This window comes from Melanostigma gelatinosum (assembly GCF_949748355.1).
Source record: "Melanostigma gelatinosum genome assembly, chromosome: 18".
NCBI classification, from domain to species: domain Eukaryota; kingdom Metazoa; phylum Chordata; class Actinopteri; order Perciformes; family Zoarcidae; genus Melanostigma; species Melanostigma gelatinosum.
This window is the reverse complement of record NC_136651.1, coordinates 17117829-17138763: the sequence shown is the minus strand read 5'-3', so window position 1 is coordinate 17138763 and position 20935 is coordinate 17117829. Positions and strand designations below refer to the sequence as shown.

Genomic DNA, 20935 nt, shown 5'->3' with positions numbered 1-20935 from the left:
GCCACCTCACAACAACAACCCAGCATTTTGGAGACATTCACCAACTGTACTCCGCATGAGAAGAAGAGTGCCCGGTGGAAAGCCATCACGGATGCAGTCGCGATGTATATCGCAAAAGATATGGTGCCCATATACACCGTGGAAAAGCCGGGGTTTATTCACCGTCTCAAAGCTTTGGACCCCAGGTACGTGCTACCAAGCCGTAAACATTTTTCTGACGTTGCCTTGCCTCGGCTGTACAATAGTACACGCCAAAGGATCTCTGCGGAGCTGGAGGGGATGTCATTCTACTCCGCAACAACTGACCTGTGGTCCAGCAGGTTGACCCAGACACCGATCCACTTGACTGGTGGAAGCGTCACCAACTTAACTTTCCAAGGCTAAGTACTTTAGCAAAGAAATACCTCTCTGTGCCAGCTACAAGTGCCCCCTCTGAGAGGCTTTTCAGTGTGTGGGGGGGGCATTGTTACATGCCACCGTGCATGCCTGAAGCCAGAGGTAGTAGACAGGCTTGTCTTCCTGGAAAAAAATATTTAGAAAAAACATGCACTACTGTTTAATACTGTTGGTTATGTTGTGAATGCACTTGATTTTGTTTACATGCACTTATTTACTGTGCAAAATATGTTATGTTGATGTTAGATCAGATGTTGCACTTTTGAAAATGTGAATGTTAAAGGGTCATATACATTTTATTTCATGCTGTGTTTGTATCAGTGTATTCAGTTAGAAAAGCTTACTGTAAAAAGTTACATTTGCACAGTTGTTTACAATGGAAGGCTACTATTTAATGCCATTTAATGTTATGTTTAATTTAATTTTATATTTAAATGATTCAGGCAAACAAAAGAGTGACCAAATACTTTTTGTATACTACAGGCACCTTTCTACAATGTTCAGGTTTTGTTTGCACTTTATTTTTATCAACCTACTTGGGAAAATCATCACAAAATAAAAGAAAAAATTGTTTTCAACAGCTTCTGTCATCTGCAAAAAATTTTGGGGGAAAAAAATCGATTTAAATCGTGAATCGGATTTTTTGTAAAAAAATCGGAGATTTTTTTTTTAGGCCATATCGCCCAGCCCTAATGGCGGGTGTTACCTTGAAGTGCCCGTCGTTACATGTTAATGAATGCTGCTTGCTCGTTTGATGGCTGGAGTTTTACTCGCGGAGGAAAAAAATGAAATGTCGACAGAATGGATTTCATGAGTTCAGCATAAATCCACAGAAAACATTATGCCCCCGGTCATCAAAAGTTGTTACACCGGATGTATATATATTTTTTTTATGGTGCAGATCAGCAGCAGCCGAGTCCCAGGATCGCCGTGGGAGTGTAATCATCAAAATTTGTTGCCTTCATCCAAACATTATCCTCCTACTGCTCCCCCTCGAGCACACGCACACCATAACCACTTAAATCACTTCATGTGGCATTCTGTGCTGTGTGCCTTATGGAAAGGAAACGCACTCGTACGTGGAGGGCTCCCTGCCGTGTGATGGAGGGCTGGACAGTAGTATATGTCTAATTATCGTTAGCCTCCTGGAGAGGAAAGCCTGTTGTGATGGGGACTCTTATTACTGTCAGGCCTTCATCAGCAAATAGCTGTTCTCCCTGCTGTTCTGCTGAGCCAATCAAGAGATGACCGTCTGTCTTCCACAGTTGAGTTCAGATGTAAAGCTTGTGCAGTGCCATTACTTGGATGGCACCTAACTTGTAAACATGCCTATAACATTGTACGGCAGGTGAAGCATGTCACTTAACTGCTTTTGCCAAGAAACACTGTCGAACCTACGCCTCACTGGTCCACCGCTCCCTGCCGGGAGCCGACACGGACACCACGCTGCTGGAGAACCAGGCCGTATTGCTGGGCCCGCTGGAGAGAAGGGAGGCACGGGAGAACCAGAACCACGACTGCACGTAGCTGTCGGACCCCTGCTGCAGTAAAATGAAATGAATCAGGCACTCTGAAACACGCCCACTTTCATCCACAGGGACCCCTGAAATCAACACTAAATGAAAGTTCTTTGAAGTATCTCTTCACGATACAAAGCATATTTACCAGATGCATAAAAGTCAGTTTGAAATTGGAACTGAAGTAAGCAGAAGTACAAAATGCTGAGTCGTTTAATAGTCCTGTGTTAGACGCCTTCTCGCCATCACAATTTGTTGAAGCACTCTGCTGGAGTTAAACCTAAACCCCTCCATTCTAATGCAGGGATGAACACCAATACTTTCTAGCAGTGGCTCTACGTGCCTCCAGGGTCCTAAATATTGTTTTTGCCTCTGCCTCAAAAACGCTCCGGCTCCCTCCCGCCCAGCATTGTGCCTGAGTCAGTCATCAATATGTACATTGTGTTCATAGATCTGTCACATTCAAGCTATAGTGTTGCCCCCCCCTCTCTGTCGATTAGTTGACTAATCTGTTGTTTTGGTCTTAGTCAACTAAGAAATATTCACTTCTGTAAACAAACCACGTACCGAACAGCTGGTTGCTCGGGATCAGACTGGACACATGAGCGGTTGAAAGATGGGTGGAGATTGTTATCTTTCTAGGCCTACTTTTTAAATGGAAAACACGTTTTATTCAATGATATTTATTGGAGATTCCATAGTATATAGTACCTGCAATACAGCAAGTAGGCTGTTATATGCGATGGTCATTTCCCTTGAAATGGCTACTCCAGCCAGCTGCCTCCTTATTTAGGTTTTTGTACGAGGAGGTATCGTATGGATGACTCCTCATTTCAACTTTACGAATCAGCCGTTCCTCATCCATTGCGGTGCTTTCAAAGCGAGCGACGGGAATACATAGAAGGGCAAACGTTCGGATCAAAACACAGCACTTAAACAATGCCATCAAACTGAATTTGTCGCTGACGCTCGCTCGCGCCGCATTCAGTCCCAGCGGCTGGGGGGGGTTACACTTTTGTGATTGGATGATGGGAGCTGAGCTGTGTCTGCATACGTGTGCACTACAATGAGACCTGCCTGATCGGGTAGTGATTGGATGCAGTCTGTGGTCAAAGGAGGGATGTAAAATGGTGAATAAACACATTTCCCAGAAAGTCTTCACAGTCCAATAAAAGATCTTCCACCATGCAGTGTAAGTAAACCTGTTTTATTGAAGAATAGCCGCGAATGAAGCTCTGCTAATACGGTGATGAAGACATTCTGTAAATTCTTCAAAACAAAAGCCCCCCCTTTTTCTTTCTCCTTCAAAAGCTTTTATTTTGAAGCAACAAATCAGAAAATGTTTTCATGATACAATGATGCGTGCAGGTTAGGTTTGCCTTCTCCATCTATTCTTGTGTCGTGTTCTTAGCTCAGTGATGTTAACATAGTTCAAAAATATGTTCCTCAGGATGCAGCATCCACCTGCTGCTGTTTAGCAGACGGTTTGTGTTTTGCAGTCTTCCTCTTCCTCTTCCTCTTCTTCTTCTTCCTCTTCCGGAAACATAAATTTACTTCTCTACATTTACATGAACCCGTGTAGGTTTTAAACGCGACATGATTACACGCTGATGCAGCTTGTGCTTCGCCTCTGAGCGGTGCAGGTGATCTTTTTTTTTTTTTTTGTGCAAGTATTCCACCTCAGGCTTTTGCCCCATTAACTATCGCAGTGAGAGCCATACACCAGGCTCTGTGTTCGGCATGCCGGCTCAGCTCACCTGAGTATACATGTGCCTGCCTTATCGACCGCTCTATTGAGTTATTAAAGAGCGGTAGTCGCCTTGAGGTCTGCGCCGTGTGTGTGTGTGTGTGTGTGTGTGTGTGTGTGTGTGTGTGTGTGTGTGTGTGTGTGTGTGTGTGTGTGTGTGTGTGTGTGTGTGTGTGTGTGTGTGTGTGTGTGTGTGTGTGTGTGGAGGGGGATAAAAAGTTTTGTCTAAGTGGAGTGTGTGTAGCTGTATTAAGATACTATCTGTGTGTGTTTTCCTTTAGTCAGCGCGATAGTTCCTTCGATAAGGCTAAATGGACCTGCTATCTCGGCCACATCAAAATGGACACGCACACTGTACGGACGTGCACATACACACACACGCACACACACATTCAAAGAAGTGATTCCAGAATATTTGGGCAACCACAGCCCATGGACATAATGAGCAAGTCACATTTTAGTTTGATTAAACCCTGATACTGTAACGCATGAAGCCAAGATTCAAATGTGGTCATTGACTTCATTACGAAATATTTCGACACTGTCTGTGTACCGTTCTGCATTCTTTATGTGGCAAAAGCGAGGTTACAGCGATTCACGTAGTGATGCAACCTGCCATCTCCTGTCTGGTGTGAATCACTGCACACCCACATCACAAAAAAAAGGAAAACACGCTGACTTGGGCTTCGGGCGCAGACATTCCACAGATTTCCCTCAGTAAGTGCAGCTGTGTTTCCACTTGAGGGTTGAGCTGATAAGAAAGTGTTGGAGACCCTTTGTGTCCTGAAGAGCCCCGCCTGGGAGGATGATTGCACTTGGGATTAGCCGAGAGGCCTCATCTGGATGGTCTCGTATTATTTGGCCGTGTGTGGTCCGCACATCAGTGTGTTGGAATTTGGGCCAAGTTATTTATTTTTTTAACATTCTTTTGTCCAAATGAATGACTCTAAACAATCTGTAATTTAAGACGAATGCAATGAGTTATTGAAGGTTTTATGTGAAGAGTTTAATGCAGGACAGTGGAACATAAATCTCATTTAAAGTTGGTATTGTATCAATTAAATCTTTCGAAGGGCCTTTGCCAGCCAAGTCCTGATGTGATGTCAACATTCACTCATTCACAAATACGTTCCTACACCGATGGCAGAGACTCCCATGCAAAGGACCACCTGCATCTAAACTAATTGTAATACCAATGCAAACTAAGTGAAATATGTTCGTAAACCTGACCTTGTAGTGCGGAAAACATGTCACTAATGGAACTTAAGAAAACAACCAAAAGAAACTCAACACTTCGGGAACACCAGTCTCGAACACCGGCCTCCTGGTTGCAAGCCCTGTGTTTGTTTGACCCGTCTTTTTTCTTGCGACCATCCCCGTGTGAACGTGATCGACGCAGCGTTGAGGTCGTGAAACGTGCGACGATTCCAGACCAAACGGGCGTGGTGTGAAAAGGCCCTAACAATGGGATGTGTATTTTGTACATATATCCTCCAGCCCTGGTTGGAAGTGGTGGACCTCAGATGGTGTTATGAGTGATTGGAGGCTCCCAAAGTTCCAACAGCTCCGGAGCCAAGTGCACAGTTCAGATGTTTTTTCGGACAGCCTGTCAGCCTGTCACGCATCTGCGAGAACGAGTCAGAAACAACCTAACTAGCTCTTCCCAGGACTCCTCTGGGCCTTGAAGACGGTCCCCGTAGTGATGGACTGCTTCTTATTAAGCCTGGTCTAAAGTATTATATATATTTCATCATGCCTCTTGTAGACTCTGTCAGGTCCTCTGGTCCCCCTTGTCCGCATAATAATAATAATAATGAAAAAGGAACGTTGACTTGTCCGACGTCCAGATATTAGCCCCGCAGTGTTTGAGCGGTTGTGCATCTGCGCTGATCAAATATGTCATTACTCAGCCAGCTCCCCTGCATGTAATAGAGTGGACCACATCCAATGTCCAAATAGTATTAGACTGTCAACACTCCCACTCTCTCGCAACAGTATGCAAATAATTACCTCTCCCCCACATCTGCTCGCAGCAGCCGGCTACACCTCGTGTGTACGCGGGGCTGATGGCAGCGATTGTTCCGTCGAGGGTGATAGTGATGTTTTGTTGAGCTTCATAGAGAAATCCTCGGGCGGATCAGAAGTCAGGGTTATCCTTTGCGAGGGTTAACAAAAACAAAGATGGGGGTGATTATTGGGTTTTGTAAAGAGCATACACCACACCCCTAATTAAAAAAATGTGTTAACATTCCAGAGTTATAATATATATCTGAAACCAGTGTGCTGTATTTTGGCATCCAGTTCCCATCGAGTCATGATTGCATTACTGAAAGTGGACTTCCTCGATCATGTCTCACTGGCAGCTGTGGTCACATGATCACTTTCACTGGGTTCTCCTCCCCGGCAGCGCTCTTCCTTATTCCTTTGAGATAATAATGATAAAAATGTAAGTATGTGTAATTTGCACTGAGAGGCGTTCTGCTATAAATCACTCAGTTTATCTGTCACAAATCTGTCCAAGCCCATCTGCTCCTTTTTTTTTTTTTTTCCGATATTTGGCTCGTGAACAAGAGGAGATTGAACGCCGCCCCGCTGACCACACAGCCGCACGTTGACGTGAGCGTACGTGACAATTTAGCGCCGCAGTTTACAAACATTGCTTCGTTGGCTCCTTGTCGGCCTCCCGCCTCGCTCTCAGCTGGTGCTCTCCTCTTTGATGAGGACCACTGGCGGCCTGGCGGGGGAGGATGGTGACGTCACCCCCACACGCCTGTTTGATTAGTTGAAGGGGGGGGGGAGATCACCCTCGGCCGCGTTGGTCCTCGACAAACAGATGGGTTCCACCCTTCTCTTCCTGTTTCTCCTCACCCTTCCCTCTTACTCACACGCAGCATCTCTCGGCATCTCCCGACAAGCCGCTTCTGCGGCCTTCAGAAATGAAATGCATGAGGTAAATTCCCATCGGGGTGTTTGTGTTGACACCACGATACGGAAACCTTTACAGAAGCTGCAAGGCCTGTAACTCCGGGTTAACACCAAAAGGCCTCGAGGACGCTCGTCCCGATGTCTGATCTCGTGATGAACGACTGTCCTTGAGGACGTCTTGTTTGCGATATGATTCACCGAACTTACCGTTAGCTAAACCCGCGGTGGGCTTTGTCGTGTTAATTATTTCCAGACGGACCAATTGCAGTGGAACACTCCACCTCGCTCCCGGCTTACAGGAGCAGCTTCGTCAGCGCTGCTCTTTAAGGTCTTTACGGCGGCGCCGTTTTACTGCTGGCAATTTCTCTGAGTCCGCGGGGAATGTTTACATCATGCTGCAGACTGTAGATGTATCTATCCCTAGGCCTTGTTCTTCCCCCGCCTCCCTTTGATTTTATTTCATTTCAGAACATATCTTTTGGTTTATAGCCGGACCTCTCGCCCATTAAATCCCCCCAGACAGGCTCAGATGATGAGTGCCTACAAGGGAGGTGTGGATACACAGATCAATACAAGTTTGGGCAGAGCAATACTTCCCAGCGAGTTCCTTGCTTCATGCAGTATCATCCATCGACGCTCGCTAACCTGAACATCTAAAAGCAGGAAACGCCTCCTAATAACCATCTTTGTACAGGATTAGGCTGTAATCTGCTGTAAAATGACCGCTACCCCTGTTCTCTTAGCTCTGCCATCCGAAGCTCTGTTTCTCTGTTATTCTGCAGCTTAGCAGACGCCCCTCCCTCAAACTCACTCCTTTTATTTTCTTCCTTTTTTTTTGCCATCTGCTCTGAAATGAATGGCCATGTTGGAAAGTAAGCTAAATCTAGAGTGACATTTTTTTTCCCCCCTCTCTCCTATTTTTAAAGAGGCGCTGCGTCCAACTGCGTGGGAGACGGAGAAGAGAGAGCCGGCTTATCAAAGCTGCTTCTGACCTCCTGAAACCGAAGCTCATCGTCAGCTGTCGGTGATCAGGCTGTGTTGCTCTTCCTTGCCGGCTCAGTCGCTCATATTTGCAGAAAACTTTCTTGGAAATTTTGGTGAGGATTTTGGCAGATCCCTGAATTTGGTCTGCACGGCAGCGATATGGCAACAGGCTCCTCAAAAAACACAGGGTTAGATTAAGTTATTCATTCAGAAATGGCTCACTCTTGGTAACTTGGGCAAAGCTGAACTTATGATTCATATTTGACTCCTCACTAATTCATGTAGTCTCAACGGAGGCAGCAGTTTACCCTTTCATAGATATTGTAAAAGGACATTTTAACGAGTTAATAAAGTTATGTGACCGTGCATTAATATCCCTCTGTTGTCTCTTAACGGGCAGTGAACACAATGACTCGGCTGGCAGAAGGCTTCCTGATTTATTTTTAGTCGCTGAGTGTTTAATAGCTCTCATGCGAGGCGCTCCCTGACGATACAGCATCCGACATATCTGTTGAATATCTAAATACGGTGGCACACATTCAGAGTCGTACCTTTTTGAGGTGCACAAAGAAGAAAAAAAACAAACACTGCACTGTTTCGCACCGCTGCCATGTCGTGGATTTCCGACATCGCAAATGGGCTAAAAACCTCTAATTATAGAACAGGCACAGTGTTGTATCCACAAAGCAGCTCTCTCTCTCTCTCTCTCTCTCGCTCTCTCAGACACAGGATTCTCGCTCGCTCTCTCTCTCTCTCGCTCTCTCAGACACAGGATTTTCTCTCTCGCCGTGCTTGGGGCAAGGGGGGCTCTGATCTTTTCCAAAGGTTTCCTCCTGTGGCCCGCGTGCCAGACGGTGTGAAGAGCCGTGGAGCGGCTGGCGTCGCCCTCGCCTGCTGGATGAAAAAGAAAGCCAGTAACATTTGCTTTCTGTGGCACAGCAACCAGCCTCTCCTCTCCACCATCCCTCCCCTCCTCCTGACCCCATCTCCCTCCCTCCTCCTCATCCTCCTCTTTGAGGAGGATTACCAGCAGCAACTGGACGTTTGATCCTGCCTGGCTCTCCAGCGCTGCTGTATCCATCCGACAAGGCTCTTTGTATCTCTTTTATCTTCCAGACTTCTCTCTCTGTGTCTCACTCTTTTATATTTCTTTCTTTCTTTCAAGATAAGAGTTAAGCCCTTCTTTTTTTCAGCATGTCTGCTGTTTGATGTCTGAGATTCAGCAATAGTCTACCTGGGTGTATGCAGGACAGCTGGGTCACAGATAGGTGAGGAGTTGATTACATTTTCTCCAGGAGTGGTGCAGAGAGGATCACAGAGACAGGTGTGGGTAATTTATGACCATTTCCTCAGATAACAGAGAAAGACCAATGTAAAGGATAATTAGCTGCCATGAAGATGAGAGGTTTTCACAACCAGCACTCCCTCTACATCTTTGTTTAATGCTCATAAATACGCAAAACAAACCATACACATCACCCTCCCGTGCCGCCTCCCCACGCCTAAGCTTTTTCTTTCCACAATGCTTTTTATCTCAACAGTGAGTAATTGCAGGGGACAGTGCCAACAAGCTCTCCAATGTAGATTGCAGCGGAAGTCCAAACAGGAAGTACGCCCCCGATGCATAATGCTGTTGACGGCGCCTACAGAGGGTGAGGCGGGGGCCAAAGAAAGGTTGTGACTGCGTGATGCGACGCGACAGACGACAGGATTCGTGCAGCTCTGCACAGCTCCTTCAGTCACCGGCTGATTCACCCCCGGTGTCTGAGGGAGAGGTACCGCAAGTCCTTTCTCCCCGCTGCCGTCAGGCTGCACAACAAACTGCTCTCTCGGTAGACCACTAACACTTTGAACACTTTGAACACTTCTGAACACTTTAATTCATTCACCTGGTGCAATATCTAATCCGTGCAATATCCAATACGTTTAAGTATTTATCTTATATTTTTATTCCGTCTGTATATACTGGTATATTTAATATTCTTCTTTACTGTCTTATTTTATTACTGTTTAGTTTATTATATTACTTGATTTTTATCTTTTATTTTTTACTTGTGAGCAATGCTGCTGTAATCCTGTAATTTCCCCACTGAGGGACTAATAAAGGATTATCTTATCTTATCTTCACTGACCTCAAGCTGTCGCGCTAAAGCATCAACATATTTGCTTCATTTAGATCAGAGTGTTGACGTGTTTGAGTCGAGGAAAGCCACCCAAAAATACCCCCCCCCCCAATATAGGCCCTAATTACTGGGTCACAAACCGCTCTGGAAAGACCAGCTAACTGACTTATTCAAACTGACACAGGTCACATGAATCAGCTGCAGAAGAACTAGCTCGCTCATACTGTTATTCAGAGCATTAATGTTGCAGCAAACAGCTATTGTCTATGCAAAGATGTAGTGGAGTAATGAAGTCACTCTGCCTCTGTGTGTGCAATCCGAGCTTCTCCTGGCTTTGTTGACATCGCCGGCTGCTTTTAGTGCATGCTCGAGCTTGTTCGCGTGCCCCACTGGTTAGCTCGCCGCCATTGCTCTGCACTGCACAGCGGCACCAGAAGCGTTGCGTGTTGATTGGGAGCATCTCAATTATCATCTGAGTGATGTGCAGCTTTTTCTGTTTGTACCTGGTATTTCTGCACAGTTGCAGGTAAAGATTAGACCGCACGAATCAATACTTCACCGATTTTCTTTCTGCAACGGTGCCCACAGTCATGAATGAATTAAAAATTTTTTTACAGAGAACCATTCGTCTTCACTCCATTTTCGTTGGCGTTCAGTGTTTCAGAAACATTTATATTTTAAAAGACTCATTTAATCTGATGAATCACTTTGTTCAAATTAAGGATTTTGTTTTATGCATCATAAAATATGACGACAGACATTCAAAGTTTCACTCTACTATTGTCCATGCTCAATGATATGGACACATTCCAGTCTGCACTGATGGAGTCTCAAGTTCAATACCCAGTTCTAATCCTGGTATGTGACCGCAGAGTCCACATCATAATGCTTTTGTTGTCTTTTTAAACTCCTGATTAGTTTTCAGTGTGTCAAACTGTTGCAATTATCTTTATTTGAGGCGTCAACCTGCGCCTGCCAGCCAATCGGAAACATGAAACCTATCTGTGTACGCTGGCTTGAACAGCACCATTAGGATGTTGGCATGATCTGCAGCTGTACTCTATATTTAAGTGTTCTGTTCAAACGGGATGTTCAGAGTGTGCACACACAATTGTCCACTATTCCCTGAGTGTTTGCCTTTCAGGCCGCTTCACATGAAATCCAACTGAACAGCACATTTCCAAGCGTATTGTTGCTGTGGTTTCATATTTCATTCACTCTGGTCGAGTGCCCGTTGGAAAGCGCTCCGCCGTCCACCGAGTGGATTCAAACTGCAGCCTACAGTATCCAACCCCGTCCAATCACTTAATCTGTCAAATTGGCCGATTGCTATATTGTGTCTCGCGCGTGATGATTGACTGATTGTTTATCCAAGCTGTGGGTCTGATGATTAAAGCGGGCCCGAGCTCGGCCTCAGAGCCAGTCGGGTAATTAACAGGCTGTTCTCCGTGTTAATGGCAGTAGTCACCTCGGAGATAATCACAGCCATCAGGTGCACAGAGCTGCAGCCTCCTGTGCACCTGATAGCTCCTTAAACAAAGGAACAGCAAACACCCCACCGCCACCAGCGATGCTTTCAGGTTTTGGCCTTTTGGGTTTCTACGATCATAATTTCTGTTGACATTTTAAAATGTACTTTGCTGATTTACTACTCAGAATGTACAAGGTACTAGTGGTGGAATATATAATCAGATCCTATTGGTATTAATTGGGGCAGCAACTTAAAAACATAGGAAATATCGGAAAATAGCAAAAGAAAAAGAAGTTACCACCAAAGAAACTCAGTTAGTTATATTTGAAAGCACATTTGGGGAAGTACATTATATACAGTACATGTACAGCTGACACTGAGGGAGAATCATCATTGGTAAACTGCGTTGTATAATTTTGCCATCTAGAGAAATGGAAAGAAGTCGCCAGAAAATGTGTTTTCACAAAGATGAAGTTTGGACGAGGTTAAAGTTGGAGCCACAGGAGTGTCGGTCTTTTTTCATCAAGCCATGTAAGATGAATATGAACGTGTTGAGTGATTGCTACAGTGTTTTTGTAACTCTCCCGTGTCAGAACTGTAAATCTGTTCAGATTACTTGTTATTTTTTGGGCCATGTGTGCATCACAAAGCTCAGCCAGAGATGATTTATAAGAGTGAGACTTAGTGGGCTGTGAATGTACAGTTATACAGATCCTAACTGTACATTCACAGCCCATTAAGACTCACTTTTAAATAGTATTTGCTTAGCTTCTAAGTAATGTTTACCATGTGTGTGTGTGTGATACTAGCATTTGCTTTGTGTGAGAGGACAATAAGTGAAAGGCAACATATCGTATGGGGGATCTAAATGAACCCAATGAGCCTTATGTTGTGAGGGAAACTCTGGGGAAAAGATGGATGCAGTCTTCCTCTCCCTGGTCTGATGTCATAAATTACCTGGCCATCGATCCGTGGGTGTCTGGGAGCCTCGGCGGACCTCCTTCCTCACATCCATCAAGCCCGGAGGCTGCAGCTCAGCCTGGTTGGAAACGCCTCAAACACACACTCTTGTGTCTCAGGCAGCATGGCCTGTTGCTTGGATACAACACAGATTTGTGTTTTACGTGAAGAGGGGCTAGAACCTGGAGGACTGCGTTGTGCACCAATATGTGTTGTTAGCATCTTGGCGCGTGTTAGAAATTTGATTGTGTATTGGTGGAACTAGGGTCGGTACAGTTCTGGTAGATTTCCAAAGGAAGTTGAACTTCGGTGTTCCAAAAATTTGGCACCATTTCAACATCAAAATTGTACCTTTTTAATAACTCATTTTGGGGTAAAATACACATAAAACAGCAATGGGTCTTAAGGCATGTTTTTGTTGAAAGTATGAACATTTAATTCAATTGTAACCCTGCAATGCATTCGGCAGTACACTGTTCCATCACATGCAAACCATTTGTCATTATTTCATCATTGATTATATTCCTGGAGTGACCAGCAGATCTTAGCTTGAAGCAAAGTACACAGTTTATAATTTCACGCCTTCTGCTATTTTTTGCGAGCTAGCTGTTACCATGTGAGATGTGGCCTGATCGAGCATGCTGATTGAGGAGTTTTAAATCGTCTATTTCCTATCATAGAGCTTGTTAATCACGTTGAAGGCACCGGGTCTGTGTATGTTTTCATAGTTTGTTTATTGGAGTCAATCCAAAGTGGCAGAAACTAGAAAACTCGTATTTTCGTTTCATCCTTTTTAGTGTTTTCCCGTTTCTGCCACTTTAGATTTACTTCAAATAGAATCATTTTATAATCGATTGATTGTTATTTTTCTATTCATTGATTGATATTCAAAGGCTTTGCAGTAATGTCTGCACATGACATGGTTAAGTGTATGTTTCTATGTGCATATGACGGGGTGAATACACCCAGAGCAAATAGTCGCTATATTTCCATTCAATTCCTGTTATTTCCTGCTAATTCCCGTTTATTCCCATGGAAAGTTTTTGCAACCCACGTCTGAACCCTTTTTGGACCTGGAGGTACGAGGGGGTGAAACGTTTTGAACCAAGAGTTGTAGAAAGAAGATACTGTAGATGTATTTACGGCTGCTCCAGCAACCATCTAGGAATGAAATATTGGACAGCCCAGAGGCCAATAGCTATTTGAAAGCCCAAATGGAGATGGATCCGGTCATGCAAAGGTGAAGCCTCTTTTGTACGAAACAAAAGTAGAACTCCTGCGTGCAGTTTTTACCACTTCAGAGGAAAGAAGCTTTATGAATTATTACTGATCCACAGAGGAAATTGAAAACTCAGGTCAGGTAGAATTAAGATGATCGTAGTGAAAGCCCCTAATTTGAACCCAAACAACTGTTTAGTGTGGAGAGCTACCTGCATTTTCATGGGTTTCCCAAATAAATGAATGAACCTCTATCTTGGTAGCCATGAACGTCTCATTTCTACCTTTCATTCTGAAATATTTAGAATTCTGGAGAAACATGCTAATTGCTCGGTAAACAAGACGAAGAGCCTACAGCCATACTTAGGAATACTTATTGTACTTAGGAACAGAGGTGCTTTGAGCTCATTTGTAATGGCAGGTAATTTATCCTCTGGGAACCATGAAAGTCTACAAAATGTTGTGCCAAACCATCCAATGTCCAGGCATTTCACTAGAAGCCCAAAAGGTAAACCTGCTGGTGGGGCTAGAAGAAAGTTCTGGTGATTACTAACTTCATTGGGATTCATCCTCTGGGAACCATGAAAGTCTGCAAAATGTTGATATCAAAACATCCGATGTCAAGGCATTTCACAAAAAGCCCAAAAGGTCAACCCGCTAGTGTCGTAGAAGAAAGGTCTGGTGATTACTCAAGTCATTGGGATTCATGATGTATGTACAAAATTCCATACCAATCCATCCAGTAGTTGTTGAGAGGTTTAAGTGTGGGCCAACCGACAGATCGACATTGCCTTCCATATAGCCATGAATTGCTCACACTGTTTATTATATATATATATATATATATATATATATATATATATATATATATATATATATATATATATATATATATATATATATATATATATATATATATATACATACACATACATACAAGACACTAAACCCCTAACCGCTCCCCGGGCGCTTCTCAGCAGCCTATATAAAATCAATTAAATGCAGAAGTTACATTTCATGTATATGTACGTTGTATATGACGACTATAATACAAATTCCAATATTTTATATATATATATATATATACATATATATATATATATCGATATATATATATATATATATAGTATTAATGTTGAAACAATTCCGAATAAGAGGATAAACTGTAAACACTACCTAGCACCACTGGCTGGCATGAGAAAGCACCACCACAAGTTGAGAAATGAGCTCCCTCTCCTCTTCCTCTCCATTATCCATGAGAGCAAGTTCTTTGTTCATGGCTGTGGTCCTTTCCGCTTCAGCAGAGAGGCGAAAGAGCAGTACCTTGAAGACATATCGCTCCACTTTTATCCCACCGTTCTGTTTCAATCTCTCACCCGTCCCGCACAAAAGCTTTTCTCTCTCAGGAAGGGCGGAGGGGGTAAGTGTGGGAGAGGGGGGGGGTCTTATTTTTTCAGTTAGCTTCAGGTTCACTGCTTCTCCGTTCTCACGAATGACCTACTGTGTGTCCGTGTGGCGAGCGTGTTACCGATGGCGCCTTACGGTAACGCGCCGTGTGCTCCTCACATCAGGCTCTGCTCTACATGCAGCATACTCTGCAGTGTAAAGGTGAAGGTGGACTCGATTTAATTATGTAGTCGTGCTCTACCATCGTGGTGACTTTCTCCCTCCGCAGTCTTGTGCTCCGAGCTGAATTGTCTTCTTTCGTGATGGAGATTAACCTCACTTAAAAGAACCTCACTTAGCCTGCTTAACATCCACATTTCAACATGCCTCCGCAGCAGTTCTGCCTCGTCTGCTGAGGGTTTGCGCGAGATTTAAATCTGTGGTCAATCCATGCCTGCTTACAGGCTTTTAGGGGGTAATAGGATGAGATTATAACATTTGCATACTATTGCAATGCATTATTCATGCAGCGCCGTCCTCTCTAATTTGCAGGAGCATGGCCTTTCTCCTCACTGTCTTTAACATCTGGGTGACCTGGAAGCGCCCCCCAGCGCCCATTAATCCCCTCCGGGTGTCACCCGGCACATGCCTCCTAAACATCTACTAACCTGCTACACGCTGCCAAAAATGTAAATGTTCCCATTTTTCATTTGAAGCTCTCCCGCCTTTTTAAGTTACATCCAACAGGACAAATTGTTTTTTTACGTCGTTTTCAGTCCTCCCCCTCCCCCGACCATTGTACCTTTTTTGTATACGTGGAAACTCAGTGGAACCATTCGCTGGTTTGAAATACTCATCACAGCAGATATTGATTTCAATGAAGGGAATTCAAAGACGGCAGAAGAGGACGTCCGTGCTCTTGAAAAATATCTGCATCGATTTGTTTGGTATGTTTCAAAGAGACAAAGATACAACGTGGCAGACTGACGGGAATGAGAGCGCCATCCGTCGACGATGTCACTGGGTTACACATTTTGTGTAAAATCAAAGCTCAAGATTATAAATTCTCTTGTGCGGTATTCAATACCCTGACAAAGGCAAGCAGGAATATGTTATCGTTGCTATTTGCAAAGCTTTATCTGTGTTGAGGAGTTATTCGTTGACATTGTGTTTTATAAGGATTCATAGTAGTGTAGTTAAAAAGTATCCTTTAATTGCAGTTACACTGGAGTTAATCTACAGTAGCACATTAGAAAGTATAATGAAATTGGGTTTTTATTTTCCATATTACTGGAAGGGGAAGATAATATATTTTTTTTTACGTAGTTAAATGTTATTTTTCTGCACTAAGTACAGAAAAGTGCACTTCCTACAGCACTTCCCTTCGGACATGATGGATGGTCTTGTATTACTTCCTTTCTTCACTCGTCTGTGGAAGTAGACGGCTCTCATCTTGCAGGCAGAAGAGGTTTTTCCAGAGTGTATATTCACTTTTTATATTCTTCTGCTGTTTGTAGCTGTTTAGTAACTGTGAGCTTTTCCGACTGACTGAGATATTACCGGGCTAGTGTAATGGACGTGTGCTGCGCTGTCGAGAGCCCCGTGTTCTCTGTGGAAAGGTTGAGTGCTGATCACTGCCGGGCATAAATCTCCCCTTACCAGAAAGCAATCAACACCCTGGCTGCGGCGTCATTAACCAAACTTGGAGGTTTGCGAGATCCATCATCACCTCTATCTGGCGTGTGTGTACATGTGTACGTGCGTGCGTGTACATTTGTATACAGTCTGTGTGTGGATTGTCAGCCTTTTCTTGTGGTCACGTGAGCTCGCTGTTGCTGCTGTCTCACCTGCTGAGAGCTCCCTTCCTGTTGTTCTGAAGGTGTGGAATGGTTCTCTGCCCGAGACACAACGTGTGTGTGTGTGTGTGTGTGTGTGTGTGTGTGTAGGTGTGTGTGTGTGTGTAAGTGAGTATTTGGCTGCCTCACAGGTCCCAGACAGGCATCAGTCTCTTTCATTGACTCCAATTCTCTGACTGGCTGTCTGAGTATTTGATGATCTGTCTGACTCACCTCTGTGGTTATAAATCCTCCTCTCCTTTCCTTTCCTCTCCTCTATTCTCTCCTCTCCTCTCCTCCTATCATCTCCCCTCCTCCTCCTCTCGTCTATCCTCTCCTCGTCTCCTCTCCTCTCCCCTACTATCCTCTCCCCCTTTCCTCTCCTCCTATCATCTCCCCTCCTCCTCCTCTCGTCTATCCTCTCCTCGTCTCCTCTCCTCTCCCCTACTATCCTCTCCCCCTTTCCTCTCCTCCTATCATCTCCCCTCCTCCTCCTCTCGTCTATCCTCTCCTCGTCTCCTCTCCTCTCCCCTACTATCCTCTCCCCCTTTCCTCTCCTCCTATCATATTATCTCCCCTCCTCTCATCTATCCTCCCCTCGTCTCCTCTCCTCTCCCCTACTATCCTCTCCCCCTATCATCTCCCCTCCCCTCCTTCCCCCATTCATCCATACCCCTCCACACTTTTCCTGCACACTATTTCCTCTTTTCTTTTTTCACACAAGGAGGCTCCAATTTGTATCTGCTCAGGTGCGAGCATGTGGCAGCATATGCAGATAAGGACCGCCCTCCCAGAGGAATGATGCTTTATTCTCCGTGTGATGTGGCGCGGTGATATGGTTGAAGGGCTTGTCGGGGATGTGACGGGTCTTTGTTACCTGACTCTCTCCCCCCTCACCCCCTTTTTGCTGCTCTTCTCCCCCCCGCCTCCCCGACAACAAGTCTGCCTCTTTTAAGAGCTGTTTGCTCTCGACTGAGAAGTCAAAAATCAGAGCCGTCGCTCCAGTGGAGCACACGAGCCGCCTTGTAAATAAAAGTACATATGTTCTGCTTCCTTGCTGTAGCTGAGACCACAGGCAGTCTTTTCCTCTTCAACTCAACATATCTCCTCTTCATGACCTTTTTTTTTTAATCTTTCCCCCACCCTGAAGGGATCTTTTATAATTTGTAAAAAGCCAGATTCAGTACACACATTTACAGGGTTGGATCTGGTTATATGCACTTTCTGCTGCCACAAAAGAGCCTTGAGAAGCGCAATTTTAGCAGACAGTCAAAGTACTAAGTGAGCCCAGAGTAGCGGGACTGACAACAATGGTAGCTTCAAATGGCGTACACACTCGAGGCAAGTGGTAAACACTTCTAGCACACAGGCATTTATACAGCTCCACACAGCTTTTATTTTTATTTTTTTCGGGAAGATGTTATACAAAACACTTGTAAAAGATTGCTTTGCAGTCTAACAAGAGACGTAGGCAACAGGTGCACAAAAGCCAGAATCAATAATGTAATTCCCAAAAAGGGAACAAACACCCGCACGCCGTCTTCGCTTCAACGCAATCAACTTTCTATTGCAATGTTTGAGTCCGAGAACCAAACGTCGGGGTTACTTTCTTTTCCTTTTTTGAAACGGCAACCGCAGCGTTCCGGAGTAATGAGATCGATTAAAAACAGTATTGTGGTCATGAGCCAATCTGCAATCTCGAAAGATGTACAAGTTTTGTTGCAGTTACTGAAAAACAAGTTGAAACGAGATGTTCTTACTTGTTGGGTCAGTTAGAAATTCAATACGGATCATTGTTTGTGGATACAATATTTGGCATTAGTACTTTCAACAAGTCTTTATTTAAAATGGACTAATAACAACACTTACAAAAAAAGGTTTCTCGTGTTTTTTTGCTTACTTGCGTATATGATAATCATTTTGACCTTTACATTCCGCAGCATTGTCGTCACTTTAGAACAGTCCGTGTGGCTGAAATTGCCGCGTGTGCAAGATGCACTCGCAGCACTGAGAGATGGAGGACTGCTGCTGCCTGTAGCCCTGAGTGTGGTGCAGACCACAGAGAGGTAATTCCAGATGGGTTGTGCTGAGGGCAGCCGGAGCCCAAGGAGATGACCGCGGCCTGTTTATTCCCATGTGCACTCGCGCTCTCCACTCCACAAGAAATGGTGCATTTTTATTTTTTTTCATCAAGATCATAGCAATTCTCCCGGCCCCTATCCCGGGGTAGGGATCTGCAGACATACATTAGAATGTCAGACACATCTCCTCTCTTACTGATCCATATCTAGAGTCTCTCTCTCTCTCTCGCTCTCTCTGTCTCTCTCTCTTTCTACATACCTCTCCAGCAAATGTTACCTTTTCATATCTAGGCTGGGAAAATACACATATTTTTTTCATCCACTGCACGTGAGGATCTGCAGACACGATAACCTTCGCCGGCGAACTCCAAATGTCACTTCGGCTCGCCGACCAATCGCGTTCCTTTGTCGCTGTTCCCGGGCGCGGCTCTCTTAAGGGGCTTCACACCCACGACGCTGTGGGCCGAGCAGATGCGCACACGTGAATGAGAATGAGTCGGCGGAGGGCTCTCAGGTGTGGCCGGCGGAGAGGACGACTGAAATGCCACTGAATACCAGGACACCATATCAGATGGAGCTCTGCTGCTTCTTCTTCATTATTTCTAATCCGAACATTTACTGGAGTGCTAACAATGAGTTGATTTTTCCTCCTTTAAAGCTAGTTAGTACAGCAGGCTGATGTCTCACGCGGTCAGTTGTAGCAACAGGAAACAGTGCGGCTCTCACCAAGCCGCAGTGTGGGTTTGAATGAGACTATTGTGCACTTGGAGGCCTGTGGGGAGTGGGGATGCTCTGCTGCATGTTAGTGTACCTGGAAACAGAAAAAGCACATTAGCCAAGGCTGCAGGTCCAAGGCTGCCAGTGTTACACAGCAGCCGTTACAGGGATGATGCACATGTTGTCGACTCGTACATTCGAATATGCAATCGAGCATTTCCTTTCGTTCCAGGTATCGGCTCAAATCTCTTCCTTGAGTGCGTTCAGCTTCTGTGTGCTGTCGGTTCGTGTCGCTGCCGCACAGATGAATGGGAGGGCGTGTCAGGAGCAGCGGCTGAATTAGCATGTCGGGTGATGTGTTCCTCTCACACACGGGGAGATGGGAGGCCGGTTTGTGCTCATCATTAATATTTCAACGGTCCTCCCGTGGAGTTATCGGTCCATTCCCCGAGCCCTCGAGGTTTTTCTGTGTGATGGAATATTTGAGGGGCCCGGACCGCCAACATTCCTGACCAGAGACTATTTATGTTGCCGTTTGTTATGAGTATTCTCGCCACCATTCTAACCGTCCCGTATTGGTTATCAGCCTCAAGATGGCATGTGCTGTATTTGCAGGACTGGTTAGTAGCCATTGTTGAAGAAGCAGATGTCGATCTGCAATTTGGCCAATATAATGGCTCGGCCATTTTATCTGACAGGCTCTAGTTGTTAGCTTCTCTCTCCTACACTTTGCAGATTAGACATATTGGTTTTAACCTTTGTAGATTGCACATAAGAGGGATTTCGCACACAGAACACAACATTTAGACAACGTTTTTTGTTTGGGTGATTCCATGAGTTGTAAACCCCACCGATCCAATGGCCGTTCGATATCCTCTTATCTCTATCTCTGAATACTCTGAAGTGACGTAAATAACCTTTTGATAACTTAATATCACCGAAGTGTTTTCTTTTCCTGGTTTTAAAGGCTGCGTTTAGGTAACGTGTCGTCATGTTCTGAGCTATTCAGACTGTTCTAGCTGCTTTATTGTTTTGAATTACTGATGATTTTTTCCTCAAAAAGCTCACTGTGTAAATATCTTGTACAAGCCAACTCTACAATATCGACGTTGAGGTGTTCGGTCATCACAGTTGTGTGATTTTCTCCCTCCCAGTACAACCTCTCCTGAATATTACAACCAATTTTCACTCACTGAAAGGCCTTCGCTGTGCTCGAACAGTGTGCTTTCCCAAAGACATTTCCACGGGACACGTGGCTGCTGTCGGATTTGTGACCTGCGACCTTTCAGTTTTGCGGTCAGGGACTCAACCGGGGCAGGTCTCTGCCGCTGGGCTCGTCTGACGACACCTCGTCTGTGCGCCGATGTCAGGAGACAGGCTCCTCTCGTGGCTCTCCTTATCTGGACCAGAGAGAGGCAGCCCAACACACACACACACACACACACACACACACACACACACACACACACACACACACACACACACACACAGGAGGACGAAGTGAAGAGCCTGCCAATCATCAACCAGGAAATTAAATATTTACACGAATGCTGAAGCACTGATGGGGGATATGAA

General features: G+C 44.8%; 1 protein-coding gene across 7 annotated transcripts in view; it reads left to right on the top strand.

Annotated features, from left to right (window-relative positions):
- The window catches only part of vav2 (vav 2 guanine nucleotide exchange factor), a 182234-nt gene that overhangs the window by 31640 nt on the left and 129659 nt on the right, over positions 1–20935 (top strand). The window lies entirely within an intron of this gene.